This window comes from Nothobranchius furzeri, chromosome 1, assembly GCF_043380555.1.
Source record: "Nothobranchius furzeri strain GRZ-AD chromosome 1, NfurGRZ-RIMD1, whole genome shotgun sequence".
NCBI lineage: Eukaryota > Metazoa > Chordata > Actinopteri > Cyprinodontiformes > Nothobranchiidae > Nothobranchius > Nothobranchius furzeri.
In genome coordinates this window covers 38507396-38528431 of record NC_091741.1, presented here as the reverse complement: position 1 = coordinate 38528431, position 21036 = coordinate 38507396, and the positions used below count along the sequence as shown (strand labels likewise).

The 21036-nt window shown below is 43.6% G+C and overlaps 1 long non-coding RNA gene across 1 annotated transcript in view; it reads left to right on the top strand.

Moving 5' to 3' along the window:
• LOC139063905 (uncharacterized) overlaps positions 1-4940 on the top strand; it is a 42272-nt gene extending 37332 nt beyond the window's left edge. The window contains exon 3 of the long non-coding RNA XR_011517225.1: positions 4470-4940. This is a non-coding gene — a long non-coding RNA (uncharacterized lncRNA). The remainder of the gene's footprint in view (positions 1-4469) is intronic.
• Positions 4941-21036: the final 16096 nt, after the last annotated feature.

Genomic DNA, 21036 nt, shown 5'->3' with positions numbered 1-21036 from the left:
CGACAACAGAAAGCGGCTGATGGTCAAGGCATATGAATTCCATTACCTTATGATTTAGTTCTTTCTTTTTGTTGCTGTCTCTGCTGTAAGGTCGCTGTCGTTTATATGTCTCAGTTACACTCAGCTGAGTTAGCGGTGTCGCTACGGCGCGTTGCTTTTCTCTCTCCGACTCAGCAGCAGCCAAAGTTGTAAACTCGGTGTACTCCTTGGTGTGAGAAACTTTCAAATGTCTTATCAGGTTTGTTGTGTTGAAATTCTTTTGTAGCATTCCTCCTCTGGGTATCTCCTTTGCGCACACGTTGCAAACGGCTAATTTGTTGTCCTTTTCAGGCACATTGTAAAACTTCCATACCGGTGACGCCATTTTCAATGTAGATGCTTTGAAGAGACCACACCCCAATAGGAGACCTGGATCTGAGAAGCGTGAAAGCTTGCCCTGGCGGTGGTTTGTTGTAAACGTCACCTGATCGGTCTGCTTTGATCTATTTTGAAAACTCCGATCAAAACCGATAGGGGCGCTTTCGGCCGATTGGGATCAAATGCCAATCCATCGGTGCATCCCTAACATCCAGCCCATGTTTCAGAGCTGAAAAAGCCTGTTGAGGACAGCCCGCTCTACCTCCTGAGCTACTGCTGAGGTAGCTTCAGTTTGACATTTTCTATTAAAATCCATAAAAAGTTAATCTGGATTCAGGTCATTAGTCTGAGCTTTTTAATCGGGTAAAGTCAGATTTATCGTCATGATTCTAATTATTTAACAATAAATTTGAAGTTGCTGATAAACCTATGAAATTTATAATCTGATAGATTTTCCTCCTGAAGTAAAAGAACATTTTAAACATTTTCCAGATCTATTGGGAACCCTGAGCTGTGTGTGGACTCACATCCGGTGATTAAACATCACATGATCCATCCATCAGAGCGTTCCCGGTGGTCTTCCTCTGGGAGCTGACTCTGGATCTGTTACACTTTGATTCCACGGAGCTTTTTCCTTTAATCCGCTGCTTTTGGAGGCTCTGATGGTGGAAATCCCTCAGAGGGGATCTGAAGCAGATCTGTGATATTTTAAAAGTGTTCTGAGGTCATTAAACCTTTTTAAAAACTCTTTCAAAGATGAGAACCAAGCCGACTGTTTAGGGACTCATGGTGTTTTTTTTTTGATGAACTGCATGTGTGTGTGTGTGTGTGTGTGTGTGTGTGTGTGTGTGTGTGTGTGTGTGTGTGTGTGCGTGCGTGCGTGCGTGCGTGCGTGCGTGCGTGTGTGTATATATATAGGACCAGCACCAGTGCAGGCCATTAAACATTTAAAGTTTGAAACAGGCTTTAATAACAAATCTTCTTTTTAAAACTAAACTATTTATAGTGGGATGCATGTTTGGGCAGCCTTGTTAATCTTCATCATTTTCCTGTATAAATTGTTGGTTGTTACAAAAATTCCCAGTTAAACATATCATTTAGGAGACACACACGGTCATATTTGAGAAGGAAAACGAAGTTATTAGGATTTACAGAAAGTGTGCACTAATTGTTTAAACAAAATGCAGAACGGCGGACACGCGGATCTTTCACCGCGGTGGACCAGCAAAGCCCGATCCTTGGTCAGATACCCAGCAGCCACACCAACACGTTATATTTCAACCGATTTCACTCCATCTTAGACCGAGCAGTGTTATGGTAAACACGTAGAAGTTTCCCCCATTCAACCAGCAAACTATTGGTGAGGAAAAATTGCGGGTGAGCAACTCAAAAGTAAAGCAGCCATCCATCCATCCATCCATCTATCCATCCTTTTCTTCCGCTTATACAGAGTCGGGTCACGGGGGCAGTAGCCTAAGTCGAGAGGCCCAGACTTCCCTCTCCCCAGCCACTTGGGCCAGCTCCTCCGGGGGAATCCCAAGGCGTTCCCTGGTCAGATGAGAGACATAGTCCCTCCACCGTGTCCTGAGTCTACCTTTGGGTCTTCTCCTGGTCGGGCGTGCCCGGATACAGCGGCGCGTCTGGTCTTCAATCAGCCAAAAAGAGCACATGTCATGCCTCTGTTCATTGAGCTCCACTGGCTACCGCTAGCTCCACACATCAAATTCAAATTGCTAACACTAGCATACAAAGTCTGAGATGGTACGGCTCCCATCTACCTGAATCCTCTTGCAAAGGCTTACGTCTCGGCCCGGCCGCTCCGGTCATCACAGGATCATCGGCTAGCAGTGCCTACACCACGCTCAGGACAATCCAGACTCTTCTCATGCATCGTTCCACAACACAAGCCGTGTTCTGCTTGGACTGCCGGTACCCATCAGCTGCCTCTGGAATCCCACAGGCAAAAAGACCTGATAGGACTCTTTCTTCAGCTTGACAGCATCCCTAACCGCCGGTGTCCACCAGCAGGTTCGGGGGTTGCCACCACGACAGGCACCGACGATCCTGCGGCCACAGCTCCGGTCGGCCACCTCAATAATGGAGGCACGGAACAGGGTCCATTTGGACTCAGAGTCCCCCGGAACATTTTGGAAGTTCTGTCGGAGGTGGGAATTGAAGCTCCGTCTGACAGGAAACTTTGCCAGACGTTCCCAGCAGATCCTCGCGATACGTTTGGGCCTGCCTAGTCTGACCAGAATCCTCCCCCACCATCGGAGCCAAGTGGTCAGTTTACAGCTCCGCCCCTCTCTTCACCCGAGTGTCCAAGACATGCGGCCGCAGGTCAGATGAGACAACGGCAAAGTCGGTCATCGAGCTGCGGCCTAAGGTATCCTGGTGCCAAGAGCACACGTGGACACCTTTATGTCTGAACATGGTGTTCATTATGGACAATCCATGACTGGCACAGAAGTCCAACAGCAAAAAACCTCTCGAATTCAGATCAGGGGGGGCCGTTCCTCCCAACCACACCTCTCCAGGTCTCACAGTCGTTGCCCACATGAGCGTAAGTAAAGCAGCATCAACTAAAATAGTTGCGATGTTTCTGTGGTCTCCCTCAGAAATCCACAAGTGACCAGCATGACCACAGCCTGGCATCGGAGCCGGTCCGCTTGTCGGCTGACCCGGGAAGCAAGAACATTTAGTACTAACTTAAAATTTTTGTCTTCACTGGAATCGTCATTAGAGTTTTCTTTGTTTTCTCCCCACTTGTTCTGAGAAGTTTGAAGTAAACGGATTAATCAGATTAGAAAGTTTCAGCTTCAGTGTCAAACAAAAACAAAACTCAGACTAAGGTGTTCTTCATCTCCACAGCAGAAGAGAAAACCTACAGCAGGTCGACTCTCCTCCTCCTCGCTGTTTTACTGAGACTGATGGACGCATGATAGATTATTGATAGAAGGATGGAGGGATCGATGAGAGGAGAAAGACTGAAAGTAGGCCACCCATCTGTTCAGACTCATCTATCTGCTGAAGGTTTGATTTTTTGTCTCAGCAGAAAGAGGAGGAAGAAGAGGTGAAGACGACAGATGATGGAGCAAAACTACTGAGCCAGAGAAGTTGAGGAAGAGAGGGAAGGAGGATGTAAAAATCTAAACAAGGAAACAAAGAGCTGAAGATTAAACACAATCTTTCTTATGGGATTATGTTTTAGAGAGAACCGGTGATCAGCTGGGTTAGGGTTAGGGTTTGTCAATCTCAAAAACCAGATTATTCAGCAGGGTTGTGAACCCGTCATTGATCCTCCACCTGAAATTCCAGAATCATATTTTCCTGTTTAATTTGTTCCTTCTTGTTCTTTTGGAGAAATCAGTGTTGGCAGCTTGGAGGTGAACGAGGACCGATATCGGCTCTCAAAGCCAGAGTTGGGCGCCCGTTACGACCCCGACATGTGCTGTTATCAAGTTGACATCACCCAAATATCCCTTTGGATCACTCACAGTTAAAACTTTAGAAGTTAAAACTCATCAATTCGAAGCGGTTTAAAACAAAATGAGGCCTGGAGGACAGCAGGACCCCTGCACTGCTGCCTCCCAGGCTGTTTTTCTTCTTCTTCAGCGAGTGAGGCAGGCTAGACGCCCACGAGGCGTATTGCTGCCACAGCCGCCCAAACACACCGCCAGAGAGTGTCACAGCCTCTCATAAACCCCCCGTCTCATGCAGAAACCACATCAGGGCCCACACCCTACGCTTGTCCTCCACACCCAACGAGGTCTGCAGAGAAAACATCGACAGACCCGTAGTCCTCAACCTCTGAAAATAGGCCTCCCTCTCACGACCATACCGTCGACAGTGCAGAAGAACATGGCGCACAGACTCAGGCTCCTCACAGTCACACCTCCCGTCCATGTTTCCCCACCCCACAACAGCCCGTCTCAAAGACCACAATGCCCCAACCTCATTCGAGTGAGGACTACCGAGTCTCTCCTCCGAAAATCGAGGACCGACCCACAGCCACCCACCAAACGATGCGACCCATAAAAGCCCCTACCCACCACCCCACCATCCCACGATGCCTGCCACAGTCTGATGGCTTCCCTGTCTATCGCCCGCAGATCATGCAGCATCACGCCTCCCAGACTGCTGAAGGCACAGCCTTCTTATCCCAGGTGTCGGTCGTCAGAAGGATTTGTCTCAGCTGTGCTCCTCAGCAGCCCGGAGGAGGAGGAGGAGCGGTGTCGGGCTGATCCCCGGGGCTGGGCGATCCTGGCTCCTGCACCTGAAGAGGCCAGGCTGGTGGCCATGACAGTGCCTCAACAGGAACTGTGTATAGACAGGAAGTATAGGAGAAGGAAGGGAGGATGCACGTAGGTGAGAAAGAAAATGATCTTTCATAGCTCCGCTCAAGATTATAATTATGAGGCGCTTCAGAAAAACTGAAAAAAACATTTGAAGTATAAAAAAGATTTCAAACAATTATTTAAAATATGTTTAAAATGAGAGAAAATCGATTAAAAAGTGATAAAAAATAATAATGCAAGGAAAGGGAGAGAAAATGAATAGGAAAGAGGGGAATCAGAGGATCGCGGGAAAGGCAGAATAATAGCAGAACAAGGAGAGGATGATGAAGGTCTCACCAGAGCCTGAACAGGTGAGTTTAAAGGAGACCACTGAGTCCACTGATCTCAGGCTCAGGGGGAGAGAGGTCCAGAGTCTGGGGGCCACAGCAGTAGATGATCTGTAACCTTTGACCTTTAGCCTGGTGCTGCACAACCAGTAGGCTTTGGTCACTGGACCTCAGGGACCTGCTGGAGGTGTAGGGACTAAGAAGATCACCGATGTATGATGGTGCTTGTCCATGCAAGGCCCTATAGACCAGGGGTCTCATTTATCAAACATTGCGTAGAATCCTTATTAAAACCGTACTTAAGCTCAGTTAAAAAAATGTACTTACGCCAAGTAGGTTTGTGATCTATCAAACATGGAGTACGCACAGCTGCACGCAATCTCCGCTTCATAAATCGGAGACTAACGAGAATGTTTCTCAGCTGCATTTTAGTCACATCCGGCCCTCACCACGCCCACTTACTGCCATAAATAGTAAATGCTTGTTCTGTGTGAAAATGAAGCGGTACAAGTGATAATGCTGCAGGATTTCATAATTGTATCCTTCTCAGCAGCAGCACTGCAGGTGCTCTCCATGTCCAAAACGTACGTAAGCCAGGTCCTTAGTCAACTTAAGTTGTGCACCTTTTTCCGCTAAGTTTTCTTTCATAAATCTCAAAGTTTGCGTGGAAAGTTGCTTACGCAGTTTTCCGACCCCGTTTTGTGCGTAAGCAAGCTTGATAAATGAGGCCCCAGAGCCAGGATGTTGAAAGGAACCCTGAAGTTGACTGGCAGCCAGTGCAGCTGGAGGAGAAGCGGGGTGATGTGGGTGTGTTTGGAGGACTTGGTCAGAAGCCGAGCACAGGCATTCTGAACCACCTGTAGACGGTTCAGGGAGGTTCTGCTAGGTTGGACTAAGAGGGTGGTGTAATGAACCAGTGGTCATATTTCCACCAACAAACTGAACAGAGGTTCGTTTATTTCCTTTATTTCGTTTATTTCATTCAGTCAATCAAATAAAAGTTACATTAAAACAATTCATGTTCACAAATAATCATAAATGAAAAGGAGCAGAAAGAAGCAAAAGCTTATAATATCTGCCCCCTTTTCACTTCAAGACATCAGCTGTTCAACTCAAAGAATTTCGTTCATCTAACCCCCACCCCAACACAAAACAGGTCAATCAGCCTACTTAAGGTCATTACTTCATCATGATACGTTTCACATTTTTTTTAAATACAGAAAATGATTTAGATTGTTTTATTTCACTGTTGAGTCTATTCCATAAATAGACACCTTTAACTGAGATACATCTTTCCATTATCGCTGTTCGGAATCTTGTTTTTTTTTTTTAAACATCAGTTCCTTTTAAATTATAATTACTTTCTCTTTTTACACATTTCCTTTAAATATTTATTGGTAGAATTCCTTTATGTGCTTTGCACATAAGTTTTAATAAATTTTATTCTACTAGTTTGTCAAATTTCATTAGGTCTAGTTGTGAAAACATTGGATCAGTATGATCCCTGTATCCACTTCCACTAATAACTCTCACTGCTCTTTTCTGTAAAAGAAAAATTGAATGCGTGCATGTTTTGCAGGCATTTCCCCATACTTCGATACAATATGTCAGATATGGAAGAATTAACCAGTTATACAGAATATGCTAAGCTTTTATGTTCAACAATTCTTTCGTCTTATTTAGTACTGAAATAGCTCGAGATATTTTGATTTTAATATAATTTATGTGAGACTTCCACGATAACTGTTCATCAATAATAGCACCTAAAAACTTAACTTATTTTACTCTTTCTATATCAATTTCTTCAACATTTATTGATACATCAGCACTTTTTTTTACTACTGCAAAAAACTATAAACTTAGTTTTATCAATATTTAAAGAAAGCCTATTGATATCAAACCACATTTTAATTTTTGTAAATTCATTTTCAGCTACATTTAAAACATCTTTTATATTTTCTCCTGAATAAAATAAGGTAGTGTCATCTGTAAGTAGTATGCACTTGAATAATTTTGAAACCAAAGCAGTGTCAGTAACGTATAAAAGAAAGAGTAATGGTCCAAAGACCGATCCTTGTGGTACTCCACAACTAATATTATGTATAGAGGATTTTATATTATTAATTTCTTCAAACTGTTGTCGGTTCGTCAAATAACTTCGTACCAACTCATGTGCTACTCCTCTAATCCCGTATTTGTATAATTTATCTAATAATATTACATGATCCAGCGTATCAAATGCTTTTTGTAAATCTACAAAAACACTCGCCAAATATTGTTTATTATCTATTGCTATTGAAATCTCTTCTGCTAAGTCAGTTATTGCTGTTGCAGTTGAACGATTAGAACGAAACCCATATTGACTATTATGCAAAAACACTATGCATGTTAATAAACTTTTCCAATCTAACAACAAATAATTATTCCAGAATATCTGAAAACTGCGGAAGCAGTGATATTGTCCTATAATTAGAGTATTCATGCTTATTTCCACTCATAGAGTGGTATCACTCTATCAGTTTTCATATTTTCTGGAAATATTCCTTTAACAAATGATAGATTGCATATATATGTAAAAGGTTTAATAACTAAGTCTATGATTTTTTCACAAGAGACATATCCATATCGACATAATCATTTGAAGTCTTGTTCGGACACTGTTGCACTATTTGTGATATTTCATTCTCATCTGCTTTATCAAGAAAAATACTATCCACAATATATTTTATTGTTTTTCCAGTATTATTATCATTTTTTACTTTAGGAATTTGTTTCGCTAAATTTGAGCCGATGTTCATAAAAAATGTATTAAAGTAATTTACGATTTCTTTTTTATCAAAAATATCCATCTTGTTTTCTATAAAGTGATTAGGTATTTGTGGTCATACTTTCTCTTTTTTTAGAAGTTTACTAATTACACCCCATGTGTTCTTTGTGTTATTCTTGTTTTTAACTAACAACTGACTGTAAAGTTTGGTTTATGCTTGACGCGTCCGCGAGGTCCGCACGGCTCCGCGCGGCAAAATTGCGTCATTTTAACAACCACGCCCCTTTCACCGCGCCTCCGCACGGCCCAAAATTTCCTCACTGCGCACCTAGGAAATTTTCTAACCACGCGGATGGTCGGACGCGGAAAAACATGGCGGACCGGCAAGAACTAGTATGGCAGAGGTTAGTAAATACAGACATTTGTATGATTCAGCTCTCAGAGATCACCGTGATCAACATGTTGTTAATAATTCTTGGAGAGAAATAGCTCACACTGTCGGAAAAGACGAGGACGCTGTTAAAAATGCTGGAATGCCATGTTGTAAACAACAGTCATTTTTACTTCTACTATGGTGTAGTGTTGGATGCATGCCGTAGAGCTCCATGCTGCCCCCTACAGTTTGGGTGAATACTGGCTCACCGCAGAGACAAGCCGCATGAACCATAAACGCTGCAAGTTGTGAAGCGCGTTCCATCCGCGATCCGCATCACCGCGCGGAAAGTAAATGCGTCAAGCATAAACCAAGCTTTATACTCCCTTTTCTGATGTTTTATGATCCATAATAATTTGCTTTTATATTTTTTATATCTCACTTCTGATTCTTTTGTCCTAAGCTTCAAAAACCTTATATATAAATAATTGTTTTTCTTGCAGGCATTTTTATGCCGTTTGTCATCCACGGTTTGTTAATTTTCTTGGCATTACCTCCTATTTTGATCATTTTACAGTTCTTATTCTACAAAGTCAACAGTATGTTCATGAAAGTATTATAGGTTAACCTTTCATTTGCAGATATGACAACACCATCTGTCTGGCCTCCAAATCTTTGAGAATGAGTATGAGAAGTTTAATGAGAAATTAAAATCAATAGTACAATATAATATAACAAAGAAACATTTGAAGGTTTACAAGCAAACACACAACTTACCCAATGCTAAGAATGGGTGCAGGCAGAAGCATAAGCTTATAAGCCCAGCCCCCCAAACCCTTTGAACTTAAACAAAATTTTAGAATAGCATACTGATTCCATAATTTTTACATGTTTATGTTTATGTTTTATGTTTATGTATTTAGTAGACGCTTTTGTCCAAAGCGACTTACAAGTGATAATCGGCATGTTGCCCTTGAGGCTAACAACAACAATAACAACAACATTGACATCAGTCGTGGAGAGGAGGGAACATGGAGTGGACAGTAGAGAGGGGGGACGGGTGCAGGGAAGGTGCTAGTTAAGAAGATGCTCTCTGAAGAGCAGGGTCTTCAGGAGTTTCTACATCATGTTTGAAATGTATGGGAATATATTCAAATCCCCATTCTAGCTTTCCATCCAAAACAAAGTTCTTCCCCAGGTCTTGCTATGGCAAAGACGCCATAACATCTCTGCCCAAGGCCTCCAGCAGAAGTCCGACTGCTGCATCCTCACTCTAAAGGAAGCGATTCGCCCACTTCTAAGTTCCTACGTGACTTTACAACCTGTAAGTTGAAATAATCAAATGTGTTGAATGAATAAGATGTTTAAATCAAATGTTTGAAGAATCTGTGCCTTAATCAATATCTATACACTCATACACATTATAATAAGATTGTTATTAATGTTAACTTCCACTTCACAGAAGTGATTTAAGCATTCTCACACAAAGAGTCTCTCTGAAGATCTGAAGGAAGGAGGGGCTTCTGAGGAATGTTTGGATAAAACTCTCAAACGTGTCAAATTCTCATTTTCCAAATTTACAAGCAATAATTTTGGATTAAACAGAAATGTTTCCAGAATTAATTCAGTTTCTAGCTGACTCTTGAACCGGCCAATTCAGGAACAAGCATTTGAAACCATCCCATCTTTTGACCTCAGGTCAAAGCCTCTCTGCAACGCTGCGGCTGACATCAGGAAAACGGCTCTTCTATGAGTCAACAAACAGATGCAAACAAGCACTCACCTGGAGAGATCTCAGACTGGACGGGTCCTATCGGAGCTAATCTACGGGTTCCTGATACCGAGAGGTCCGCCGGCAGTCTCCATCACGACCTCTTGACCCCCTGGATCGCACGAGGATCCCCACACAAGCGTGGGTAGATTCGACACAGATTGCATCGGACGGTTTTTATAAATAAGTGTCTAGTTTACCAGACAGCCAAGTTTATTTTACAACCCAGACTTTGCAAAGTCTCTCTGATCGATGTTTCATATTTATATGGAAGTATCACATCTTATGGGCCATTTCGATAAATATGTAGCCACTCCTTAACACAACAGCGGAGAGAGGAAGTAGAGGTTAAAACACGAAGAAGACTAAAGGAAAACAAATAGAAGGAAGCTAAATGAGGATGTGACTAACGGAAACCTGGACACCTAGAAGAAAGAGGCAAGACGAGTCAAGCAGGAAACAGAGCTCCAAAAGAGCAAAGTGACTTAAAAAGGCTGAAAAATGTAAGAAATGTCAGACAAATAACTAAAACATCAAAACTGCTTCTTTATTTCCTTTTCCTGTTTGATCAGATTTCAATGTTCAGATGTGCAGCACCCCCCAGAGGCTGCTGGAAGAGCCCCCCCCCCCCACACACACACACACACACACATGCACGCATACACACGTCTGTCTTTCTATCATAGTGAGGACCCTCCATTGACTTCCACTCATTTTTGTGATTTCACCATGCCTAACCCATTCCCCAACTCTAACCCTAACCAACGCTGATCTATTCCTAACCCTGACCTTTACTAAAACTTAATCCACACCAGACCTCTAACTGGTATAGTAAGCTTCTGGTATGCTTCTAAAAAAGTGTGGAACAAAAAAATGTCCTCACTTTGTAGGGAAAGTGGTCTAAATGGTCCTCAGTATGTAGTATGTACAAGAACACACACACACACACACACACACACACACACACACACACACACAATGTAGTAAACACACCTCTGTTGCCAGAAACTTCTTAAACACAATTCTCACACACTCCAATTACTGAATGTGCAAACACACACACACGCACACACACACACACACATGCACACACACACACACACACACACACACACACACACACACACACACATGCACACACACACACACATGCACACACACACACACACACTTACACACACATGCACATACACACACACTTCACACACACACACATGCACACACACACACACATGCACACACACACACACACACACACACACTTTTCATTGTAAACTTTCTAGAAAAGCTCTGCTTCATTACACTGATGCAGCTAATTCATGATATCCTGTTTCTCTTTTGCTCTCCTGATGAGGATAAATGAGCCTCTCGCCTCGACGGAGAAGTGATGAAGTGTTGAATGAATTATGTTTCCTCTCCTGCCTGAGTGTGTTAAAAGGTTAGAAACACGTCTCTGAAGGGTTCTTCTGGGTTCCTCTGTGGCTTTTCCCGTTTCTCACCTCAGGCAGTTAGAGAAAGTAGCTTTTTATCGTTTTACCGGATCAGAGGTGGTTTTGTTTATGAGCGGATCAACAGGAAGTCGTCCCTCTTGTATTTAGTTTGGATCAGAACTTCTGATCGAAAAACAATGATGGTTGACCGAGCTTTTTATCCCGACTGCCTCGGTAAAATGGATATTTCACCAAATTGTGACCTTTAACCTCTTGCTATTTAACCTTCCCCACACCTCCATCCTAGCCTTAACCCTTTTGCGCATGCAGAGCTTTGTTTCTAGTTGTGACGTCCCTCTTGTAACATCCAGCAATGGTCAGATTTTAGGCACAGTTTGACCATCCAACATCTGGTCAAAAAGGAGACTCGAGACTGTATGTGTCCCCTCTAAATCAGCCTGCCTCCATCACACCAGCTGGAGCTCAGAGCCTGCAGCTCTGACAGAGATAACGAAATCATAACAATAACATTCTCTCCTCAAGGTCCCTCACAGAGCACCTTCTTATCCAAGTCTCGTTGCTTCACAGAAGAAAGAAGATTTTAAAATTAAAGATGAACTTCCACAACTAATAAAGTTAAATAATCATTAAATGAACATTTGTTTATTGCTACTTATAATAATTATGAAGTTATGACATGTTTCATTAATCTGTTCTCACTGATTGATTGCATGTTTAGTTGACAAGGTCATCACCATTTGCACTCACACAAGAACAAAGTAAGGTAAAGTTAAACTCATGACACATGAATAGCCTTTACCCCAGATCAAAGCATCCGGTATCAAAGAAGGCGTGTTTCTGAGATTCTTGGTAACACAATCATACACAATCATAACATGAGAACATTAAAACCAGATTACTCGGGTTTTTCCTCAGTTTTAGAGAAAGCTTCAGACCGGCCACCTGAAGCAAAATCCTCTTTAACCACCAAAGCTTTTGATCCGTCGTCAAAACCTTTTTGCACCTGCGCAGCTGATAAAGCAAACGGTTCCTGCAGAACAAGCTGAGATTATTTAGACTCCATAAGAGTCCCAGACACGCGGTTCCATCCGTCTGTCGTGACCCGAGACATCTGTGGACTGAAGGGTCGGTGCCACGGTATTCTACAGCCCTCCGGTGCCAGGGGTCATCTGACGTCTCTGAACTTTGGATCCACAAGAGGGTCTCTGAAAACGGGTGAAGTAGACACACAGACAGCGTCTGATGAATTTTTGATAACAATCAGCTTCATAGCTTAACGCAAACCAAATTCTTTTGCATCCAGAACTCAGCTCTCCTAGATACAGAAGTTCTGACTAACATCGCATTCACACACAGGTTCATACATTACATCTAGTTCCATCCATCACAGTAAATGTTAGTTAACTTATCATGTTTTAATTGTTGGTAAAATAAATTCTTACTTTTATAAACCTGACTCTTTTCTGAATCAAACGAAGTGTTTACAATCCCCTAATAAAGAATCCTAGAATCTTCTGATTAAAGCACAACAAAGACCAGGCAGGGTCATATATATTGTGTGTGTGTGTGTGTGTGTGTGTGTGTGTGTGTGTGTGTGTGTGTGTGTGTGTGTGTGTGTGTGTGTGTGTGTGTGTGTGTGTGTGTGTGTGTGTGTGTGTGTGTGTGTGTGTGTGTGTGTGTGTGTGTGTGTGTGTGTGTGTGTGTGTGTGTGTGTGTGTGTGTGTGTGTGTCTGCTCTGTCTTCTCGATCCCCAGTAAGTCGTGGAGGATGGCTGCTTATACTGAGCCAGGATTCTCTGGAGGTTTCTTCCTGTTAAAAGGGAGTTTTCCTCTCCACAGTCGCTGCATGCTTGCTTAGTATGAGGATTGCTGTAAAGTCACTGACACTAGTCAGTGACTTGATGCAATTTGCTGGGTTCCTTATATAGGAAACATTATTTCTGATTGGCTTAATGAACTGTGAATTGGAATGTTTATTATGTGAAGTGCCTTGAGACGACTCTTGTCGTGATTTGGCGCTATATAAATGAACTTGAATTGAATTGAATTGAATATTTAGATAGAGTATCACAGCTTATTGGTCGTAAGTAGAGGTAATATATATACTGAGCTCTCAAAGCACTCAATTTACCAAACCCTACACTCTCCAACACGTTAGCAGGAAGTTTAGGATGAGAAACTGGGTAAAGGTTAGGATGTGGGTGTGAGACGGTGATGTATACAGAAACCTTGAGGCTCCTTATTGAGGAGGAGGTAACCTAATCCAGGTTACCGTCGGATCTGGGCTCAACGTGTGGGATTTTCTGCCTGCTGGGTTTTGGTTTGAGAAGAACTTGTCATCACTTCAGGCCACGAATGTCATAAAGGTCTAGGCTGATCTGTGATGAGGAAACCTGAGGATCAGGTTTGGACCTGTGTGGGATGCCTCTGCTCTCCAGTTGCTCCTTCATCTGCTGTACTTAGTACCGGTGGCTGGTAGGAGGTGAAGGCTTTAGGACCACAGCAGGTTGGTTCCTCCTTCTTAATTCCCTCATTAGTTTGAATTCCATCTGTTCCTAACGTTTTCTACAAGTTTGGTTTCTTGTGAAAAAGTTTAAAACCCATCATGGCTGTGCAACGTTTTTAAGTGATCACAATCCATAAACCGTCATATGAAACGCATTCAGTAAAGTATAACGTCCCACAAAAATATGAATCATTAATATTATTGAACCTTTAATATCAGATTGAAGCACTCAGACCAAGTGATTTCTGGTTTTAAATCATTTGGATGTCGCACAGAGCTTTAAGTACAACGCTGTTGGGTGAGAAAGCAGGAGTGTGACCCATAGTTCCCCAAATTTAAAGAGCAAGTCACCCCCAAATCACTTTTTTTTTGCTGATAAACTATATAAAGGAGTGTCTAATCGTGCTACAGACACGTGTTGTCAATAATTTGGCACTTCAGTGCATCTTAGTTAAAATTTAAATATTCTGCCTAAAACTGGCAGTGTTGCGCCGTCGTCAGGGAAAAATTCTGCACTGTATTTGAATTTAAATCTGCCACCGCTATTGGCTAAGAGGTATGCTATGATGTCATCTGGTATATTATGATGTCATAATGCCATTGTGAGCCTGTGTGTGTGTGTGTATTTGTTAGCAGCTCCGCCCTCTCGGTCTGCCAAGCAACAGCATTTGTTGCATTTTTCAAACATGAAGTGGGAGTGAAGTAAGTTTCTTGTAGGGGGTGACTTGCTCTTTAATGTGGCCAATCAGATGGTGGGTGGGCGTGGCCAGCATGTGAGAGGGATTTGGAGCAGAGAACTTCATGAACATCTGTAGTTTAGACCACAGTCATTGTAGTTTATGTACCTCCTTTAATTTTGTGGTTGGAAGTTTCTATTTTGAACTGTTTTAGTTTTACTTTTATCAGAAAGTGATAGAAAATCAAACCGGCTTCACTTTAGATCCGATTCAAACCACTCAACTAAAAATAAAGCCTTTGTTTCAAAATGTCCTGACCAAAGGCCTCAGGTGGCAGGGGAGTGTGTGTGTGTGTGTGTGTGTGTGTGTGTGTGTGTGTGTGTGTGTGTGTGTGTGTGCGTGTGTGTGTGTGTGTTCTCCTGAACGATCTGTTCTCTAGTGAAAGCCGGATCATCCTGCAGATCGGATCAGCTGAGAGAAACGCTCACACGTATAAAACATGGTGGACGGCTGAGAAAATGAATGTGATTAACAGTCTCACGCCGCTAATGGTTTCTACGTGCACTGATCACGTGACCCACAAAAGAAGGGGGGAGGGGCTATTTGATGTTTAATAATCAAACCAAGTAGAGCTGTCTGATGGAGCAGAAAACATTATCCAGTGACTCTCGTCTATTACCAGGGTTTAACAGGAGAGTCGGTGTGTTCTGCCCCTCTCTGTAACGAGGCTTGTTAGTGGAAAATGTGCTGATTGGTGGAAACTTCCAGCAGGCACGTGATTGGTTCAATTCAGTTTCAGTTCAAGTGTTTCTGCAAACCTAAGAGTTTCTGCAGAAATATGACAAAGTTCTAAATCCCCCGGGGAGCCAATTAATTTCAGTCACACACACACACACACCCTGCCATCACACATCCACACTACATGTATTTACAGTGAAGGTGACAATTTATTTTAACAGCCTTGCAGCAAAACTTATTGAATGTATGCGTTCGTGGAGAGTGGGATCTGTGCAGACAGGTGAAACATCACGAGCTTCAGCAGAACAGCTTAATCTACTCACAACTTATATTTTAATGTTCACCATCATCTACGATGCTTCTTCAGATCGTCCTGTACCTCCATTAGTAGACGTGTTTCCTACTCCACGCTCTCGGCCTGGGCTGCGCTCGCAGGACCAGAGGGCTGATAAATCTTCTCTAGCTCAAGATTTCACCAAAGCTCGGGGTTCCCTGCCATCCAGTGATGGGAACCGTAAAGCTTGGATTGTGCTTGACGCGCGAGGTCCGCACGGCTCCGCGCGGCAAAATTGCGTCATTTTAACAACCACGCCCCTCCACCGCACCTCCGCACGGCCCAAAATTTCCGCACCGCACACCTAGGAAATTTTCTGACCACGCGGACGGTCGGACACGGAAAAACATGGCGGACCGGCAAGAACTAGTATGGCAGAGGTTCGTAAATACAGACATTTGTATGATTCAGCTCTCAGAGATGACCGGGATCAACATGTTGTTAATAATTCTTGGAGAGAAATAGCTCGCACTGTCGGAAAAGACGAGGACGCTGTTAAAAATGCTGGAATGCCATGTTGTAAACAACAGTAATCTTTACTTCTACTATGGTGTAGTGTTGGAAACATGCCATAGAGCTCCATGCTGCCCCCTACAGCTTGGGAGAATATTGTCTCACCGCAGAGACAAGCCGCATGAACCATAAACGCTGCAAGTTGTGAAACGCGAGCCGCATCACCAAGCGGAAAGTAAATGCGTCAAGCATAAACCAAGTTTAAGACCTCGTGTCCTGGAAGTGGACGGCTACGAGAATACTATAAAAAGAGGGGGTTGTCTTTGGGTTACTCTGGAGGGAGGGGTTCTCGCTACTCCTCCAGGGGGCGGTCGTCCCTCTCGGATGAACCACGCCGTTCCTCACGACCATGCTTGCAACAGCCCTGGTGCTCCAAGCTCAAGAGCTGGTTCCGACCACGTGTCCCCTGACGACCTGTGGTCCATTCTGAGATCTGTGCTTTGTGACTGGGTGGACGCCTCGCCGAAGGATGAGGAGGTTGTCCTCATCTCTTCAAAAGCCGGGGGTGCGAGATGCCTCCGTCGTAACGAAGAGTCCACCATCAGTTGAACCTGCCACGATGGACCTTAGCACGGCACCCGCGGCCCCATTAGGATCTTGTGACGTTGCGTCCATCACTGTCTGTCTTGAAGCATCCTCTGCACCACATTTGTCCTGAGAGACTTATAAGGAACTGTTTCACTGTAAGTATGGTATAACTGTCATCGTTATAAACTAATATTCATTAAAATAACGCATTTCAACAATAAACAGTTATTCTGATTCAGTCACTACTTTCAAGCAGTCAAGTCTTGTTAAATTCACCTAAGATGGAACACTCATTGTTCTATGATTGTAATTCATCTGTAGTAAGTAAGTAATCGTGTAGAAAGAATAGGATTATTTTATTAAGAGTCCCGTCTTCTCCTGGAGACGTCGTAACTTGCAGCAGAGAAAAGGAAGCAGGAGAGGAACTTTGTTATGGCGGTTCCTGCGGTGGCGAGGCTGGCTTATGGAGAGATGGTTCTACACAGATCATTTGTTTTGACTGGGAGAGCAAATGAAGGCGGCTGGGCAGTGTAAGGCCTGATGACCTTTGGCATTGCGTGCCTTTCTTAATGCAACACCATCATGAAGTTTGGGAGAAATCTGAAATTAACTGATTATGAATTGAATAAAAAGCATCACGGACAAACACACCAGTTTGTTTCTATCCTCGTTCGGACTTTGGTTAAAGAGCAAGTCACCCCCTACCTGAGTCTTACGCCACTCCCACTTCCTGTTTGAAAAATCCTAGCAGACTGAGAGGGCGGAGCTGCTAACAAACACACACACACACACACAGGCTCACAACAACATTGTGACATCATATGGTACCAGCTAACGTTCTAGGGTACCTCTTAGCCAATAGCGATGGCAGATTTAAATTCAAATGCAGTGCAGAGTTTTTACCTGACAACGGCACAACACTGACAGTTTTAGGCGGAAAATTTAAATTTGAACTAAAATGCACTAAAGTGCAAAACTGTTGACTACACGTGTCTGCAGCACGATTAGACACGCATTTATATAGTTTAGCAGAAAAATAAGTTGATTTGGGGGTGACTTGCTCTTTAACTATGCTCTGCATTCATGGCCCAGAAACAACAAGCATTTGTAGTGTCTCAAAAAATCAACATTATCATCATTTCAAGATCCTGGTTCTGGTCTATAGGGCCTTACATGGACAAGCACCATCTTATATTGGTGATCTTCTTAGTCCCTACACCTCCAGCAGGTCCCTGAGGTCCAGTGATCAAAGCCTACTGGTTGTGCAGCAACAGGCTAAAGGTCAAAGGTGACAGATCATCTGCTGCTGTGGCCCCCAGACTCTGGACCTCTCTCCCCCTGAGCCTGAGATCAGTGGACTCAGTGGTCTCCTTTAAAAAGCAGCTGAAGACTCACCTGTTCAAGCTGGCTTTTGTATGACCTTCTTCACCACTCTCTCTTTATTCTGCTCTCCCCACCTATTCCACCTTTCTCAGGATCCACTGATTTCCCTCTTTCCTGTTCACTCTCTTCCTTTGGTTACTGCCCCCGTTCTAGATATAATCAGTCTATCCTTAGTAAATGGATATGTACCACAGGATTTTAAGGTTGCTGTAATCAGACCTTTACTTAAGAAACAACCGATGGACACGAAGGCCAAAACTGGCTCGCCCAACATCATCATCACAAACAACACTGGGTCTGAGCCTGACTGAACTCATTTTTTCTGTAATTGTCTCCATGGTGCTGCGAACACTAACCAGGAGACCCCCCCAGCTGTTTTTCTCTGATAAATGAGTAAACATCCCGTGGTTGTGGCTCCAGATTTTGTTTCTCGGCTCCTGACCTGAACCAGAAAATGTGGAACAACCAGAGTGAAAGTCTTGGGCTGATGGGAACATAAGTCATGTTATTGTTTCACTTCTTATTAACTAGTGGGTGTGTCCCTGCAGCTGCCAGGGACGAGGCTTGTGCGTAACAGTCAATATCAAAAACACATACAGAATGCCAGGTGGCATAGCTCCAACACACACACACACACACACACACACACACACACACACACACACACACACACAGGCGAGAGCTGTTTGACTTTTTCTGAGCTGTTTATTCACAGCAGTTTCACGGGTTGAAACTAGAATGTTGTGAATATTTGCACGGTTCATCGTGTTCAGGTCCTGATTCAGCCGTCGGTCAGGTTTGAAGCCAACATTAACGAATAGCTAAATCCTTTTCTCCCAGCAGGATTCCTCCCTGACAGCAGAAACTTAGGATCGTGTTTTCAGCTGCATGTCTGTCTGTCGTTGGTCGTCATGTCCGTCACCAGCTGCCACCTAACCGAGGAGCAGCTCTGGTGCTGCATCTGCCTGGACGTCTTCTCGGATCCCGTCACCTTAGCGTGTGGACACGACTTCTGCAGAAGCTGCATCGTTGAGCATCTGAACTCAAACTCTGCCCGGAGGTGCCCCATGTGTGAGGAGCGAGTGGACAGGAAACAGAAGCTGGGGGTGAAAACATTCATCTAAGAGCTGGCTGCTCACTACTGACAGTCAGCTGGGAGGAAACACCACACCATCACACCTTCTGATGGTCGTCCTGCTAGACCCAGACGCATGACACTAAAGTTCTACCTGTTAGCGTTCAGCCTGATGTCTCTCATTTTCTGTCTTGCTGCTAGCGTCCATTTTCATCAGTTTCTGTCTTGCTGGGAAATGTCGGCGGAAATGTCGTCTGAAGGCATGTGCCCTGAACACAAGAAACCTCTGGAGCTCTACTGCAAGGACAAGCAGGTGAGCATCTGCCTGAGCTGCAAGGCTTCCAGCCACAGGTTCCACTACCGAGCTGTTGTTGGTTTAGCGTTCAGGAAACAGCAGAGAACATCTCAGCTACTAGAAGCTAACCATTAGCATTAGCAACTCCACCACACAGCAGAACTCCTCCAGGCTTGTGTTATTTGAGGAGATAAAACATCAATGTTGCAGAGCAAATAAAGTCAGTGGTAGAGCTGTGTTGCTGTTAGCCAATCAGAGGAGAGATGTCCAAATATCAGGAAATAAGACTCAATGGGTGTTTCTCAAAGTCAAGGCGCCTGGCCTTGTGAGGCAATGTCTTGCGAGGCAAGGCGCCTTGCTTACGAGGACACGGTCCTTCCTTGGTCAAAGAAAACGGTTAAATGGAACAGACTTGCATCACGTGACCGCGGCTTCCACGGCAGTCACGTGACACGGGAGATAACGTTATATTTTATACGTATTAGTTTCAATATAAATATATAACAAGACTTTTACTTTCTAAATTGTGTATATGTTTGTTAAATTAAATATATAAGTGAGTTACTACCCGCTAGCCACCGAAGCTGCAACTACTAAGCTACTAACCAACCATAGATAACTTCTTTGGATCTAAAAAAACATTTTAAACTAGCTGACTTACTTTTAAACTTGAAATTGTCCCCAAAGTAGCTGCTGGCTTCTGATCCGCCATCCTTTTGAAAATACCGCGGTGTATTCTGGGTAATTTTTGACCAAGGCTTGGCTACAAGACACCTCCCGTGTATCCTAGCTCAGCTAGCTAAACGGCTAACAAACGGAGAACACACGCCTCGGTAGAACATGAACACTGAAATGTGTCTTGGCGCCTCCCGATGACGTATCTCCTAGGCAACCGGGGCGGGGCCAAGACATCAAGGATAGGTTCCTTGGCATTAAATACCCAAGATCCTTTACAGCTACAAGGCATTGATTCCTAGAGACGACTGCTGATCTGCTGATTAGACGAGTGAACCACACCTTCAAATGAGAACAAGCAGGTCAGATAGCTGCAGATGATTCATCTCGGGTTAAACAAACTCACAGCAACGCCTGAAACACGTGATCACACATTTTTAAATCCACAGGATTTTTGTTTTGACTAAGAAAACACCATGAGCTGTGCTGAACCAACGAGGGAATGCCAAACTGCTTTCTTTACTGTTGATCTCTGTTTGTGAAGGAATGTTTTTCCTTGTTCCGTCTGATCCCGAGATGAAACAGATGTTGACCCAGAACACACTAGAAATCCCACAGGACCAGCTGAACGAACAACGAGTGATGTCGACCCGGTAGAAACAGAAAGTCTAACAACGTTTTAGGACTTGATGGTTGAATTCTAGCAGGTTTTTTCTTTGTTTTGTGTTGATTTTTCTCATCATGTTGGTTGATCCCAGTGTTAGCGCCAGTCAGCGGGAACAGTGTTTTTACTTGTGTGTTGTGTCTGACCTGCTTTATTTTGGTGTGTAAGGTTTATTTCTGAAACTCTCTGAGTAAGAGCAAGACTGATATGAAGGTAAAAAGCTTCAGTTGAAGTGATTAAAACCTTAAACAGAAGAACTCATTTGATGTCAGCTGCTCTTTGCTTTTGCACACCTGCAGCTCAGCG